Source organism: Pristis pectinata, chromosome 20 (assembly GCF_009764475.1).
Source record: "Pristis pectinata isolate sPriPec2 chromosome 20, sPriPec2.1.pri, whole genome shotgun sequence".
NCBI classification, from domain to species: Eukaryota; Metazoa; Chordata; class Chondrichthyes; order Rhinopristiformes; family Pristidae; genus Pristis; species Pristis pectinata.
The window spans coordinates 19,421,955-19,428,339 of NC_067424.1; positions in this window are offsets into that span (position 1 = coordinate 19,421,955).

Here is a 6,385-nt window from a genome sequence, read left to right on the forward strand (position 1 = left end):
CAAAGATGCCCTAGTCCACCACCTCTGTTTTTGTTTCTTCCATCATCCACCCTCCCCTTGACCTCTCACACCCTCAATCCTCCTTGTTCCTAAACCCCTTCACTTTGAGTATCCTCTTCACTCTCCCAGCTCTCTAATCTTCCATCCATCTACAGGTGCCCTCCCATAGGTTCTTACACCTCCTCCCTCGGTGGGCACACCTGCCCACATTCCAAGCAACCCTTCAGTCCCCAGCTCCCACTCCTCACCACGCTTTGGCTCTCAACCATGGACACACCCCCGTTCCCAGCCGCAATTTGTTTGCACATCAGGCGCTGTTGTCACTGTGTTCCATCCACGCATCTGGCCCCATTCTAGGCTGCGTTATGTCCACACACCTGGCTCCACTCCTAGCTCCAGCCACACTCCTGACCATGTTCAGGGCCAGCTGCACACCCGGCCCACATTCTACCATGGGGTTCTCAGCCATTTTACTGGGGTGGATAGCTGAAGCAGAGAAGCAGGTGAGTGCGGCTTGCTGGCAACAACTATTGTGAACTGGCTTCTATCACAAGACCTGCATGATTACTCAATGTAAAAGCTGTCACACTATGTTGGAAAATTGACCTCTGTTATTGCAGATTTAACAAGCTTGCAGCTTTACATTGAATTGGAAAATACCTACTTAAATTTTGTTTTAGGAACATAGTCATAGGCAAAGTCAACTTGTGCTCTATTATGAAATGAACCAGACGTTGGAAATTAGGAAGAACAGGATAATTTGGCACTTCTTAAGAAAAAGTCAGGACACTCATCCTATGGTTTAACTACAATACAAGTGGTTGTTTTAAGTACAGGGCACTCTATTATACAAAGGACATTAATACTATCATGACCATTATTTGCATAGGTTCATCAGCACATTACTAGTGGTGAGCAAGGTAGCTATGTGGAGAGATTTAGAACACTGGGACTATTCCCACAGGGGCAGACAGCAAAAAGAAGATACACTTGGCAGTTTTTTAAATTGTAAACATTTTGATAGCATTAATAGGGAAACATTATTTCCTCTGCTTGGGATGCAGTAAAACCCCAAATAATCATTAATTTGGGGCTGATGAGAAACATATTTATATCTAGGATTGGATATTTTGATATAAAAAATATTCGTGGAAAAACCATTGCATAATTTAAAAAGAAAATTGAATGAAATCTACTATTAAGTGATATATTAAGATGGCATGAAATGCCACTACGTTCCAGGATCAAGCCAACACAGATAAGATAAATCTAGTAGCCCCTGATGCAGTGCAAACTTTAAAAAGCCGACTCCATCTTGTCGGTCTAACATGATCTTCCCACATTTCACACTTCCAATAGGTTTTGTGCTCACATCATTAAAGCAAGATTAGGTGAAGGTGATGTAGTTCAATCAATTCAAACTGCTGCCTGCATTGAAACTGTTATTAATCTGACATGTCTGCTGACTCTTTAGTCCTGTATCAAACTGCAATAGCAGCAGCCAGCACCTGCCAATCTGCTGTGTTTGTCAGTGGACAAGTGGGCCACACAAGGTTTGAACAGTCTTTAACCCTTTGACAGATAGCGTGGCTCACTGAGCTCTAAACATTACTCCATTCTTTGAGACTACAAAGAAAAATAACAATGAAACATGGCAAATGTGATATTAAGACCAAAAATCTGCTAGAAATACACAACATTCCAGAAGAGCAAAAGGACTAGAAGTAGGCTGTTACGGCTCTTCAAGTCTGCTCAGTCATTACAGATCCATCATAATCTGAAAGCTGGAAATATAAATCAATATTTAAGATAGAGGCCACTCATCTAAAAACAGAATACAGTAAAACTCTGACAATCTGACACACTTGGGACTTTGATGCCAAGGAGCAGATGTTATTCCTACTAAATCAACAGATTTTTAATTCACACTTTTAGATACTATGCAATATTATAATAAATTTCCAGATGAAACCGGTAAGTCTGAAGGCAGCACAGAAACCAGGGGCCTGATGAGTCAGAATGGAGTTTGGTGTGCAGGGTCCCGATAAGTGGAAAGGGAGCACGGGATCCGGGGCTCCAGCCAATCAGAAGGGGATATAGGAACTGAGGCCTGTGAATGAGAATGGAGCACGGGAACTATGGCCCCAGTGAATGGGAAGCAGCAAACATTACCATTGGGATTTCTGAATGGTCAGATAGCAGATTATTGAAGTTTTACTATATATCATCAGAGCCAGGTGTTGCATATTATAAACAATCCTGCCTCCTCCAAAACATACCTCTGAAATAATTTGGAGGCAGCTTTTGCTCAAACACTGCCATGGCATCACAATCTGTACAGTATAGCAGCCTACTGCCTGAAACCATTTTAAAATGGCAGCAATTGGAGCCTCAGTATCAATGAGGCCCATTTTGAGGCTGTCTCTGCCATGGGAATTTCAAAGTTAGGAGCTTTGCATGTAAGGATTAGTGAGCCCAAAGGCATAACTTGCTTCACACTGCTGTAGCAATGTTATGCAGCCCATCACACCTGCTTTTAAGTAATGATTAAGTCTAATTTCTTTTTACAAAGCTTGTGGTCATTATCTGTATGATCTAATAACTGAGTCACAAGTCTGAAAACTCTTTTGATAAGTTCTGCACCATGAAATGTCGCTGCTGTCTCACATTCACTTGCCAGGAAATCTCCATGGATTTGTGTGTGAGTAATAATCTGGTTCATTCCACCAACTCCACATGAGATAATTATAGCAGCACAGTCAGTTTCACATCACCCTTTCACAAATTACTGTGCACTTCTGAATGCATTACTGATTTTGCACCACTTTTTATATAACACTGAATCTTTTCTCATTGCTTGAAATGCAGTCTTGTGAACCCTTCACGTGTATCCAATCTGTCAGACGTAAACTGAGCGGTTACATAACGTAATGGGAAATCACTTGAGTCACTGTTGTTATCAGTAAAATGATTCACTTCCGTCAACACGAGGGCATTTGGATGTAAATGTTTTCTCTATCATTTCACACTCCCACCTCCCTGCCCCTGCTCTCTATCCCTCCACCTTCTAAGCACACAAAGCCTCCCTAGTTCTCTGAATGCTCAATCTGTAAAATAATTTTGTTGTTTTGAAATTCTGTAGAGGAATTTAATTAATTTCAGTTCATTTTACAGGGGTTTTTTTGTGCAAGCAGCTTCACTAATTGAAACAAAGATGGAATTCATAGTATTGCATATTATGCAACACAATCCTTCCTCTTCCTGCCCAGTTTATCACGTGTTCTGGCATGGAATATTAATGGGAATAAAGGGGCATGTAAATCCTTGGTGGAACCATGAGGTACTGCGTTCACAAAATCCATGTGCTTTGCTGCTAATGTTCACTTAAAGGTATCTCGGTTAAACTAGAACTGTGGAATATAACAAAAATTCGATGGGGCTGTAAAAAAAACACAGTGGGAAGGAAAATCAGGTATGGTGATACATGGCAGCAAATCTGTAGTTGTCCATGTAATATCCCAGACAAATTTGAGCATTCAGACAATTGTTTCCTTCTCTTGAGGCAAGGCAGATTGGATCAGTCAACAATGGTTAGGTAGAAATTAATAGAAACAGAAAATACTGGAAACAGTCAGCGGGTCAGGCAGCATCTGTGGAAAGAGAAGCAGAGTTAAAGTTTCAGGTTTGAAGACGCTGCATCAGGACATGTCTGACCTGCTGAGTGTTTCCAGCATTTCTAATTTTAATTCAGACTGCCTGCATCTGCATTTTTGATTTTCATAAGGTGGAAAGTAGTTTGGTTGGGCTATCCAAAGGTAATCAATAATAGGTTATACCCCACTAGAATATAGAACATAAAACAGTACAGCTCAGGAACAGGCCCTTCAGCCCACAATGCTGTGCTGAACTAATTACATTTGTAATCAAGTGCCCAACTAAACTACTTACACCATAAATAGTCTTCATGCCCTGGGCAAGAAAAAGGAAGAATTAACCTGGGTTTAGGCTCCAGTGACAATTTATTCATCTATATCAAACAAAAAAACAGAATGCTGGAAGAATTCAGTGGGAGAAGCAGCATCTGTGGAGGCACGGTAGTGTAGCGGTTAACATAACGTTATTACAGTGCCAGCGACCCGGATTCAATTCCCACTGCTGTCTGTAAGGAGTTTGTACGTTCTCCCCGTGTCTGTATGGGTTTCCACCGGGTGCTCCGGTTTTCTCCCACTTTCCAAAGACGTACAGGTTAGGAGTTCTAGGCATGCTATGTTGGCGCCAGACACGTGGTGACACTTGCGGGCTGCCCCCCCAGCACATTCTCAGTAATGCAAAAAGATGCATTTCACTGTGTGTTTCGATGTACATGTGACTAATAAATAAATATCAAATATCAAAAAAAGATGTATGTTGACGTTTCTAGTCAAGAACCTGCATCAGGACTGAGAGAGATGAGAAACGATTGCTGGTAAGTAGCAGTATGAGGAAGGGCTGGGACAGTGGCTGGTAGATGGAACCAGACTGAGGGAGGGAGGATGATGAATAGATAGAACCAGGTGGAGGAGAAGGAGGGTGGAGATGATGGGAAAGGTGAACAAAGAGAGAAGACATCTAGCTGGACAGGTGACTGTGCATGAGAGGAGAACACCGGGGCTGTGGTTTACTTGGAATTGAAAAATTCAATGTTCATACCATTGGGTTGTAAACATTGGAGGCACAACATCTCATATTCCACTCAGGTAACCTATCACCAGCCAACCTCTGTCCCACCCCTCCCTCATACTGCTATGTACTGGCAATCTTTACTCTTCCCTCTCATGCCTGATGCAAAGTCTCAACCCAAAAAGTATGTACACCATTTCCCTCCATTGATGCTGTTGGTCCTTATTCATTTATATACCTGATATGGTGATATAAAGTTAGGGAATTGAGAAAGTAGGTTGTGATGCCTGCATTTGGTCACTACTCTGCTGGAAATGTAAGATTGTGAATATCTAGAATGGCAAAGGCATTAATCCAAAATCAAAATTCTGCAGATACTATAAAGCTGAAACAAAATCAAAGTTCTGGAATACTCAACTCTTCAGGCAGCATCTGAGGAGAGAGAAAAACACAGTTAATGTTTCTGGTCAATAACCTTTCCTGATAGTGTTTCTGACATTAACCGTTCTTATTTTTTTAAATAATGACACTTTTGGGTGTAATGCCAGTTATCGAGCTGATACTCATGGACACGGCTCCCCAAAAATTAACTACTTGAGGGCAGGGTTGATAGAAATATCGAGAACCTTTCTCCAGCAAGGACTCCATACCTTCAGGGTAGGAAGGGAGAAAATAGGCAAGGGAAAAATATGGATCCATTTGGGTGAGATACTACTGAGCCGTCATCACCTTTGAAAGAATCAATGCTTTCCATAAAGAGGAGAAAAATGAGATTAAAAAAATGCATTTTAATTCCCAACAATGCGTCACCATGCATAACATTAGTATTAAGTAGAGACACAAGAGACATAGTACAGAAGAATGAGAGGGGACCTCATAGAAACATTTAGAATGTTGAAAGGACTGGACAGAGTAGATGTGGTTAAGCTGTTTCCCCTGATGTGTGAGTCGACGACTAGAGGACACAACCTTAGAATTAGAGGGTATCCGTTTAAAGCAGAAATGAGGAGAAATTTCTTTAGCCAGAGGGTTGTGCAATTATGGAATTCTTTGCCACGTACAGCCATGGAAGCCCAATCATTAGGGGCGTTTAAGGAGGAGATTGATAAGTATCTAATTAGTCAAGGTATCAAGGGATATAGGGATAAGGCCGGAAATTGGGGCTAGATAGGAATAGTATTAGTTTAGCTCATGGAGCAGACTCAATGGGCCGAATGGCCTACTTCTGCTCCTTTGTCTTGTGATCTTGTATGATCTTGTGAAGAGACTGCAGATGCTAGAACCTGAGGCAACAATCAATCTGCTGGAGGAACTCAGTGCATCGAGCAGCATCTGTGGGAGGAAAGGAATTGGTATTGGTATTGGTTTATTATTGTCCCTTGTACAGAGGTAAAGTGAAAAACTTGTCTTGCACACCGATTGTATAGGTTACACAGTGCAGTTACATTGAGTTAGTATGGAGTGCATTGAGGTAGTACAGGTAAAAACAATAACAGTAAAGAGTAAAGTGTCACAGCTACAGAGAAAGTGCAGTGCAGGTAGACAATAAGGTGCAAGGTCAAACAAGGTAGATTGTGAGGTCAAGAGTCCATCTCATCGTATGAGAGAACTGTTCAATAGTCTTATCACAGTGGGATAGAAGCTGTCCTTGAGCCTGGTGGCATGTGCCCTCAGGATCCTGTATCTTCTACCTGATGGAAGGGGAGAGAAGAGAAAATAACCCAGG